This window comes from Bubalus kerabau, chromosome 23, assembly GCF_029407905.1.
Source record: "Bubalus kerabau isolate K-KA32 ecotype Philippines breed swamp buffalo chromosome 23, PCC_UOA_SB_1v2, whole genome shotgun sequence".
NCBI classification, from domain to species: domain Eukaryota; kingdom Metazoa; phylum Chordata; class Mammalia; order Artiodactyla; family Bovidae; genus Bubalus; species Bubalus kerabau.
In genome coordinates, this window is record NC_073646.1 from 37,692,393 (window position 1) to 37,703,350 (window position 10,958).

Sequence of the window (10,958 nt, forward strand, 5' to 3'; positions counted from 1 at the left end):
CAATATACTAACGCATACATATGGAATTTAGAAAGATGGTAACGACAACTCTGTATGCGAGATAGCAAAAGAGACACAGATGTATAGAACAGTCTTTTGGACTCTGTGGAGAGGGAGAGGGTGGGGAGATTTGGGAGAATGGCATTGAAACATGTATAATATCATATAAGAAACAAATCGCCAGTCCAGGTTCGATGCAGGATAAACAAGGCTTGGCACTGGTGCACTGGGATGACCCAGAGGGATGGTATGGGGAGGGAGGTGGGGGGGGCTTCAGGATGGGGAACACGTGTACACCCGTGGCGGATGCATGTTGATGTATGGCAAAACCAATACAATATTGTAAAGTAAAAAAAAAAAAAAGACAAGAGCAGAAACTAATGAAATAGAGACAATAAGCAAATATGGAAAACTCAGCAGTGGCCACAGGACTGGAAAAGGTCAGTTTTCATTCCAATCCCAAAGAAAGGCAATGCCAAAGAATGTTCAAACTACCACACAATTGCACTCATCTCACACAATAGTAAAGTAATGCTCAAAATTCTCCAAGCCAGGCTTCAGCAATACGTGAACTGTGAACTTCCAGATGTTCAAGCTGGTTTTAGAAAAGGCAGAGGAACCAGAGATCAAATTGCCAACATCCGCTGGATCATGGAAAAAGCAAGGAGTTCCAGAAAAAAACATCTATTTCTGCTTTCTTGACTATGCCAAAGCCTTTGACTGTGTGGATCACAATAAACTGTGGAAAATTCTGAAAGAGATGGGAAAACCAGACCACCTGACCTGCCTCTTGAGAAACCTATATGCAGGTCAGGAAGCAACAGTTAGAACTGGACATGGAACAACAGACTGGTTCCAAATAGGAAAAGGAGTACATCAAGGCTGTATATTGTCACCCTGCTTATTTAACTTCTATGCAGAGTACATCATGAGAAACGCTGGGCTGGAAGAAACACAAGCTGGAATCAAGATTGCTGGGAGAAATATCAATAACCTCAGATATGCAGATGACACCACCCTTATGGCAGAAAGTGAAGAGGAACTAAAAAGCCTCTTGATGAAAGTGAAAGAGGAGAGTGAAAAAGTTGGCTTAAAGCTCAACATTCAGAAAACAAAGATCATGGCATCCGGTCCCATCACTTCATGGGAAATAGATGGGGAAACAGTGGAAACAGTGTAAGACTTTATTTTGGGGGCTCCAAAATCACTGCAGATGGTGATTGCAGCCATGAAATTAAAAGATGCTTACTGCTTGGAAGGAAGGTTATGACCAACCTAGACAGCATATTAAAAGCAGAGATATTACTTTGTCAACAAAGGTCCGTCTAGTCAAGACTATGGTTTTTCCAATGGTTATGGATGGATATGAGAGTTGGACCGTGAAGTAAGCTGAGCGCCGAAGATTGATGCTTTTGAACTGTGGTGTTGGAGAAGACTCTCGAGAGTCCCTTGGACTGCAAGGAGATCCAACCAGTGCATCCTAAAGGAGATCAGTCCTAGGTGTTCATTGGAAGGACTGATGCTAAAGCTGAAACTCCAATACTGTGGCCACCTCATGCGAAGAGTTGACTCATTGGAAAAGACCCTGATGCTTGGAGGGATTGTGGGCAGGAGGAGAAGGGGATGACAGAGGATGAGATGTCTGGATGGCATCACCGACTCAATGGACATGAGTTTGAGTGAACTCTAGGAGTTGGTGATGGACAGGGAGGCCTGGCGTGCTGCGATTCATGAGGTCGCAAAGAGTCAGACACGACTGAGGGACTGAACTGAAGAACAATAGAGAAATTCAATGAAACCATAAGCTGATTATTTGAAAAGAACTTTTAAGCTAGTGAAGTGAAAGTTGCTCAGTTCTGTCTGACTCTTTGCAACCCAATGGACTATACAGTTCATGGAATTCTCCAGGCCAGAATACTGGAATGGGTAGCCTTTCCCTTCTCCAAGGGATCTTCCCAACTTAGGTATCGATCCCAGGTCTCCTGCATTGCAGGCAGATTCTTTACCAGCTGAGCCACAGGGGAAGCCCAAGAATACTGGACTGGGTAGCCCAACCCATTCTCCAGCAGATCTTCCCGAACCAGGAATTGAACCAGGGTCTCCTGCATTGCAGGCTGATTCTATACCATCTGAGTGATCAGGGAAGCCCTTTTAAGCTAGATTGACAAAAAAAAATAAAATAAAATAAAAAGAGAGAGAGAGAGAGAAAACTTAAATATGTAGCAATACAATGAAAGAGGAGAGATTGCTGGTGACATTAAAAGTGAGAAGAATATAAAGGAATACTAGGAACAAGGTTCACCAATAAATTAGATAACTTAGAGGATGTGTACAAATTCCTTAAGAGACATGAAGTACAGAAACTAATTCAAAAAGAAAGAGACAATCTGAATTTTTCTATTAAAAATTAGTAAATAGGAAGGTTGATTCGGCCACATCCATTCTTCTTTCTTAAGATTGCTTTGGCTATTCAGGGTCTTTTGTGTTTCCATAAAAATTGTGAAATTATTTGTTTCAGTTCTGTGAAAAATATCATTGGTAGTTTGATAGGGATTGATTGAATCTATAGATTTCTTTGGGTTCAGTTCAGTTCAGTTCAGTTGCTCAGTCATGTCCAACTCTTTGTGACCCCATGAATTGCAGCATGCCAGGCCTCCCTGTCCATCACCAACTCCTGGAGTTCACTCAAACTCTTGTCCATCGAGTCGGTGATGCCATCCAGCCATCTCATCCTCTGTCATCCCCTTCTCCTCCTGCCCCCAATCCCTCCCAGCATCAGAGACTTTTCCAATGAGTCAACTCTTCGCATGAGGTGGCCACAGTATTGGAGTTTCAGCTTTAGCATTAGTCCTTCCAATGAACACCCAGGACTGATCTCCTTTAGAATGGATTGGTTGGATCTCCTTGCAGTCCAAGGGACTCTCAAGAGTCTTCTCCAACACCACAGTTCAAAAGCATCAATTCTTTGGAGCTCAGCTTTCTTCACAGTCCAACTCGCACATCCACGCATGACCACTGGAAAAACCAGAGCCTTGACTAGATGGACCTTTGCTGGCAAAGTAATGTCTCTGCTTTTCAATATGCTATCTAGGTTGGTTATAACTTTCCTTCCAAGCAGTAAGCATCTTTTATTATTTATTTATTATTATTTTTTTAGTAAGCGTCTTTTAATTTCATGGCTGCAATCACCATCTGCAGTGATTTTGGAGCCCCCAAAATAAAGTCTGACACTGTTTCCACTGTTTCCCCATCTATTTCCCATGAAGTGATGGGACCGGATGCCATCATCTTCGTTTTCTGAATGTTGAGCTTTAAGCCAACTTTTTCACTCTCCTCTTTCACTTTCATCAAGAGGCTTTTTAGTTCCTCTTCACTTTCTGCCATAAGGGTGGTGTCATCTGCATATCTGAGGTTATTGATATTTCTCCCAGCAATCTTGATTCCAGCTTGTGTTTCTTCCAGCCCAGCGTTTCTCATGATATACTCTGCATAGAAGTTAAATAAGCAGGGTGACAATATACAGCCTTGATGTACTCCTTTTCCTATTTGGAACCAGTCTGTTGTTCCATGTCCAATTCTAACTGTTGCTTCCTGACCTGCATATAGGTTTCTCAAGAGGCAGGTCAGGTGGTCTGGTTTTCCCATCTCTTTCAGAATTTTCCACAGTTTATTGTGATCCACACAGTCAAAGGCTTTGGCATAGTCAAGAAAGCAGAAATAGATGTTTTTCCTGGAACTCTCTTGCTTTTTCCATGATCCAGTGGATGTTGGCAATTTGATCTCTGGTTCCTCTGCCTTTTCTAAAACCAGCTTGAACATCTGGAAGTTCACAGTTCACGTATTGCTGAAGCCTGGCTTGGAGAATTTTGAGCATTACTTTACTAGCATGTGAGATGAGTGCAATTGTGCAGTAGTGTGAGCATTCTTTGGGTAGTATACTCATTTTTACTATACTGATTCTTGAAATCCAAGAACATGGTATATTTCTCCCTCTATTTGTGTCATCTTGGATTTCTTTCATCAGTGTTTTTTAAATTTTTTTTTACTTTAGCTGTCTCTGATTTTATTTTTTTAATATAAATTGATATATTTTAATTGGAGGCTAATTACTTTACAATATTGTATTGTTTTGCCATACATTGACATGAATCCACCACAGGTGTACGTGTGTTCCCATCCTGGACCCCCCTCCCACCTCCCTCCCCATCCCATCCCTCTGGGTCATCCCAGTGCACCAGCCCCGAGCATCCTGTATCATGCATCGAACCTGTGCTGGTGATTAGTTTCACATATAATAATATACATGTTTCCATGCCATTCTCCCAAATCATCCTACCCTCTCCCTCTCCACAGAGTCCAAAAGACTGTTCTATACATCTGTGTGTCTTTTGCTGTCTCATATACAGGGTTATTGTTACCATCTTTCTAAATTCCATATGTATGCGTTAGTATACTGTATTGGTGTTTTTCTTTCTGGCTTACTTCACTCTGTATAATAGGCTCCAGTTTCATCCACCTCATTAGAACTGATTCAAATGTATTCTTTTTAATGGCTGAGTAATACTCCATTGTGTATATGTACCACAGCTTTCTTATCCATTCATCTGCTGATGGACAGCTAGGTTGCTTCCATGTCCTGGCTATTATAAACAGTGCTGCGATGAACATTGGGGTACATGTGTCTCTTTCAATTCTGGTTTCCTCAGTGTGTATGCCCAGCAGTGGGATTGCTGGGTCATAAGGCAGTTCTATTTCCAGTTTTTAAAGGAATCTTCACACTGTTCTCCATAGTGGCTGTACTAGTTTGCATTCCCACCAACAGTGTAAGAGGGTTCCCTTTTCTCCACACCCTCTCCAGCATGTATTGCTTGTAGACTTTTGGATAGCAGCCATTCTGACTGGCGTGAGATGATACCTCATTGTGGTTTTGATTTCCATTTCTCTGATAATGAGTGATGTTGAGCATCTGTTCAACAGCATCAGTGTTTTATAGTTTTCTGTATACAGGACTTTTGTTTCTTTAGGTAAATTTATTCCTAACTATTTTATTCTTTTTTGTTGCAAGATGAATGGGATTGTTTCCTTAATTTCCCTTTCTGATTTTTCATTGTTAATATATAGGAATGCAAGGGATTTCTGTGAATTAATTTATATCATGGGACTTTACTATATTCATTTCTGGTGGCATCTTTAGGGTTTTGTATGTAGAGGATCATGTCATCTGCAAACAGTGTGAATTTTACTTCTTCTTTTCAAACCTGGATTCCTTTTATTTCTTTTTCTTCTCTGATTGCTATGGCTAGGACTTCCAAAACTATGTTGAACAGTAGTGGTGAAAATAGAGACCCTTCTCTTGTTCCTGATTTTAGAGGAAATGCTTTCAAAGGAATCTTGAGGAAGAAGAATGGAACTGGAGGAATCAACCTTCCTGATTTCAGACTATACTGAAAGAAGGTGAGAGTATTAGTTGCTCAGTCCCGTCCAACTTTTTGTGGCCCCATGGTGTATAGTTTTGCTACGCTTCTCTGTCCATGGGATTTTCCAGGCAAGAATACTGGAGTGGGTTGTCATTTCTTTCCCCAGGGGATCTTCCCAACCCAGGAACTGAACCCAGGTCTCCTGCATTGTATGCAGAGTCTTTCCTGTCTAAGCCACCAGAGAAGACTATACTACAAAGCTACAGTCATCAAGACAGCATGGTACTGGCACAAAGACAGAAATCAATGTAGATCAATGGAACAAATTAGAAAGTCCAGAGGAATATCCATGCACCTATGGACAACTTATCTTTGACAAAAGAGGCAAAAATATACCATGGAGAAAAGACAGTCTCTTCCACAATTGATGGTGGGAAAACTGGTTCACTATGTGTAAAAGAATGAAACTAGAGCACTTTCTAACACCATACACAAAGATAAACTCAAAATGTATGAAAGGCCTAAATATAAGACCAGAAACTATAAGTAGAGGAAACAAAGGCAGAACACTCTCTGACACAAATCACTCCAAGATCCTCTATGACTGGCCTCCAAGAGTAATGGAAATAAAAACAAAAATTAACAAATGGAACTCAGTTAAACTTAAAAACTTTTGCAAAATGAAGGAAGCTATAATGAAGGTGAAAAGACAGCCCTCAGAATGGGAGAATATAATAAAAACAAATGAAGCAACTGACAAATAATTAATCTCCAAAATATACAAGCAGCTCATGCAGCTCAGTATCAGAAAAGTGAAGAACCCAATCAAAAACTGGGCAAAAGACCTAAACAGACATTTCTCCAAAGAAGACATACAGATGGCTAATAAAACATTAAAGGATGTTGAACTTCACTCATTATTAGAGAACTGTAAATCAAAACCACAATGAGGTATCATCTCACACCAGTCAGAATATCCATTATCAAAAAGTCTACAAACAATAAAGCTGGAGAGGGTGTGCAGAAAAGGAAACTCTCATAAACTGTTGGTGGGAATACAAACTGGTCCAGCCACTATGGAGAACAGTGTGGAGATTCCTTTAAAAACTGAAAATAGAATTGTCATCAGTTCAGTTCAGTTCAGTCGCTCAGTCGTGTCTGACTCTTTGCAACCCCACGAATCGCAGCACGTCAGGCCTCCCTGTCCATCACCAACTCCCAGAGTTCACTTAGACTCATGTCCATCGAGTCAGTGATGCCATCCAGCCATCTCATCCTCTGTTGTCCCCTTCCCCTCCTGCCCCTAATCCCTCCCAGCATCAGAGTCTTTTCCAATGAGTCAACTCTTCATATGAGGTGGCCAAAGTATTGGAGTTTCAGCTTTAGCATCATTCCTTCCAAAGAAATCCCAGGGCTGATCTCCTTCAGAATGGACTGGTTGGATCTCCTTGCAGTCCAAGGGACTCTCAAGAGTCTTCTCCAGCACCACAGTTCAAAAGCATCAATTCTTCAGCGCTCAGCCTTCTTCACAGTCCAACTCTCACATCCATACATGACCACAGGAAAAACCATAGCCTTGACTAGACGAACCTCTGTTGGCAAAGTAATGTCTCTGCTTTTCAATATGCTATCCAGGTTGGTCATAACTTCATGGCTGCAGTCACCATCTGCAGTGATTTTGGAGCCCCCCAAAATAAAGTCTTACACTCTTTCCACTGTTTCCCCATCTATTTCCCATGAAGTGATGGGACCGGATGCCATGATCTTTGTTTTCTGAATGTTGAGCTTTAAGCCAACTTTTTCACTCTCCTCTTTCACTTTCATCAAGAGGCTTTTTAGTTCCTCTTCACTTTCTGCCATAAGGGTGGTGTCATCTGCATATCTGAGGTTATTGATATTTCTCCCAGCAATCTTGATTCCAGCTTGTGTTTCTTCCAGCCCAGCGTTTCTCATGATGTACTCTGCATAGAAGTTAAATAAGCAGGGTGACAATATACAGCCTTGATGTACTCCTTTTCCTATTTGGAACCAGTCTGTTGTTCCATGTCCAATTCTAACTGTTGCTTCCTGACCTGCATACAGATTTCTCAAGAGGCAGGTCAGGTGGTCTGCTTTTCCCATCTCTTTCAGAATTTTCCACAGTTTATTGTGATCCACACAGTCAAAGGCTTTGGCATAGTCAAGAAAGCAGAAATAGATGTTTTTTCTGGAACTCTCTTGCTTTTTCCATGATCCAGTGGATGTTGGCAATTTGATCTCTGGTTCCTCTGCCTTTTCTAAAACCAGCTTGAACATCTGGAAGTTCACAGTTCACGTATTGCTGAAGCCTGGCTTGGAGAATTTTGAGCATTACTTTACTAGCGTGTGAGATGAGAGCAATTGTGCGGTAGTTTGAGCATTCTTTGGCATTGCCTTTCTTTGGGATTGGAATGAAAACTGATCATTTCCAGTCCTGTGGCCACTGCTGATACCACCCAGCAATCCCACTGCTGGGCATACACCCCGAGGAAATCAAAATTGAAAGAGACACATGTACCCCAATGTTCATGGCAGCACTATTTACAATAGCTAGGACATGGAAGCAACCTAGATGTCCATTGGCAGAAGAATGGATAAGGAAATTATGGTACATATACACAATGGAATATTACTTACTATGAAAAGAAATGCATTTAAGTCAGTTAAAATGAGGTAGATGATCCTGAAACCTATTATACAAACTGAAATAAGTCGGAAGAAAAAGAAAAATACTGTATATTAATGCATATATATGGAATTTAGAAAGAAGGTATTGACAATTCTACCTGCAGGGCAGCAAAGGAGACAGATGTAAAGAAGAGACTTTTGGACCCAGTGGGAGAAGGCAAGGGTGGGATGATTTGAGAGAATAGCACTGAAACATGTGCATTATCATATGTAAAATAGATGACTAGTGCAAGTTCGATGCATGAATCAGGGCACCCAAAGCTGGTGCTCTGGTATAACCCAAAAAGATAGGGTGCGGAGAGGTGTAGGAGGAGGATTCAGTATGGGGTGGACACATGTATACCCGTGGCCAATTCATGTTGATGGATGACAAAAACCTCACAATACTGTAAAGTAATTATCTTCCAATTAAAATTAATTAATTAATTAGAAAAAATATTAAACAGAAACTACTCAAAAAGAAATAGACAATGTGAATAGGCCTATAAAAAATACAAAGTTTCATCTGATAATCAAGAAATTACCCACAATTTGACAATGAAAAGCTCAGGCGCAGATGGTTTCAATGCTGAATACTACTCAAATAATTAAAGAATTAATATCAATTTTTCACTAACTCATCCAACAAATAGAAGATGACAGAATACTTTGAAAGTCATTCTTCAGAATCAGTATTAACTTGGTGTGAGAAACAGAGTAAGACAGTAGAGGAAAAAAAAAACTACAGATCAATGTATCTTATGACCATGGATACACAAATCCTCAAGGAAATACTAGCAGACTGAACCTACTAATATATACAAAGATGTATACATCATATATAAGTACACTTTATACCAGGAATGCAAGGTTATATAATATGCCATTTCAACAGAGAAAAAAACAATGACCACACAATTATCTAATATGTGCATAAGAAGCATGTGACAAAAATCCAATACACACTTGTGATTTTAAAAACTCTCAGAAAACAGGAACAGAAGGGTCTTTCATCAACCTGATAAAAGGAATCTATGAAAAACCCATAGTTAACAACTTACGTAAACCCATGCTGCTGCTAAGTCACTTCAGTTGTGTCCAACTCTGTGCGACCCCATAGACGGCAGCCCACCAGGCTCCCCTGTCCCTGGGATTCTCAAGGCAAGAACACTAGAGTGGGTTGCCATTTCCTTCTCCAATGCATGAAAGTGAAAAGTGAAAGTGAAGTTGCTCAGTAGTGTCCTACTCTTAGCGACCCCATGGACTGCAGCCTACCAGGCTCCTCCATCCATGGGATTTTCCAGGTGAGAGTACTGGAGTGGGGTGCCATTGCCTTCTCCAACGTAAACCCATAGATAACACTAATACTTAGCAGTGAAAAACTGGATGATTTCTCTAACATTAAGAATAAGACAAGGAAGCCTTTTTCACCACTTCTACTCAAAACTATACCTGACATTCTAACCAAAAGAATTAATCAAGAAAATTAAAGAAAATATATCCATATAGGAAATGAAGACTAAAATTCTATCATCAGATAACATGATGTTGTACACAGTGAATCCTAAGGAAGTCACTAAAAATCTATTAGAACTAATAAACAAGTTCAGTCAGGTTTCAAGATACAAGATCAAAATACAAAATCAATTGTATTTCTATACATTGCAAAAAATAATCTGAAAGTCACATTGAAAAAACACTCAATTTATAATAACATCAAAAAGAATAGAATAAGTAGGAATTAAATAAAAGATGTAAAATTTACACTCTGAAGAGCACAAAACCTTGTTGAACTAAATTAAAGAAGATGTAAGTAAATGAAAAACATGCCATGATCGTGAATCAGAACATTTACATTGTCAAGATGGCAAATCAACTGATATATGGCATTTCCTTTCAGGACTCTAGCTGACCTCTTTGAAGAAATTGACTATCTCAGATTAAATTCATATGAAATTGCAAGGGGCTCAGAGAAGACAAAACATTCCTGAAAAAAATAATAAAGTTATAAAGACTCACATTTCCTGCTTTTAAGACTTACCATAAAGTGAAATTAACCAAGGCAAAGTGGTTCTGGCCTAAGGATGGATATACAGATTCATGGAACAGAGTTTTGAGTGCAGAAATATGCCCACATGCCTATGGTCAACTGAACACTGAAAATGTTTCCGAGACCACTCAATGGAGACAAAACAGTCTTTTCAATAAGTGGTGCTGAGACAACAGGATAGCTATAAGCAAATTACACCAGGAGTATTAATTTAAGTAATAACTGAAATTTGTACCTTTTGACCACCATCATCCAATTCTATCTCCCAAACCCTATCTTTGATAACCAAAAATCTGACATCATTTTTCTATGAGTTTGGATTTCTTCCTTTGATTCAACATGTAAGTGTTTGTCTTTCTCTGTCTGACTTATCTCACTAAGCATAATTGCCAGGAGCCAGCATGGGAGTCCCCACCCATAACAAGGTTATGTGGGAGAGTTCTGGAGGGCAAGGCGAGCCAGAACTCGAGGGGTGCCCCTCTGGGCCTGTCTGAGCGTCTACCCCAAAACCAGAGTCTGCCTGCTTTACTGCTTTGTGCTCTCACCTACACCTCTGACTTTACGGGGGGCTGTCCCCCACCACCATCTCTCTCTCTCTGAAAAAGTTAACTTACAACTCCAGTTAATAAAGTTCCTGGGTGTGACAGGAGTGTTTTAGTTCACAAACCCCTCAGATGGCTCTCTAACTTGCCTGACAGGTTTACCCAGACTCCTACAGCTATGCATATGATTGTTTACAGTCTCCCAGCCACGAGAGGCATGGGAAGCTTAAGATATTCAAATAGTATAGAGCGGAGAGCTAGAAA

The 10,958-nt window shown here is 40.3% G+C and overlaps 1 protein-coding gene across 1 annotated transcript in view; it reads right to left on the bottom strand.

The window, feature by feature from the left end:
• Positions 1-10,958, bottom strand: part of LOC129637736 (cytochrome P450 3A24-like) — a 47,145-nt gene that overhangs the window by 14,513 nt on the left and 21,674 nt on the right. The window lies entirely within an intron of this gene.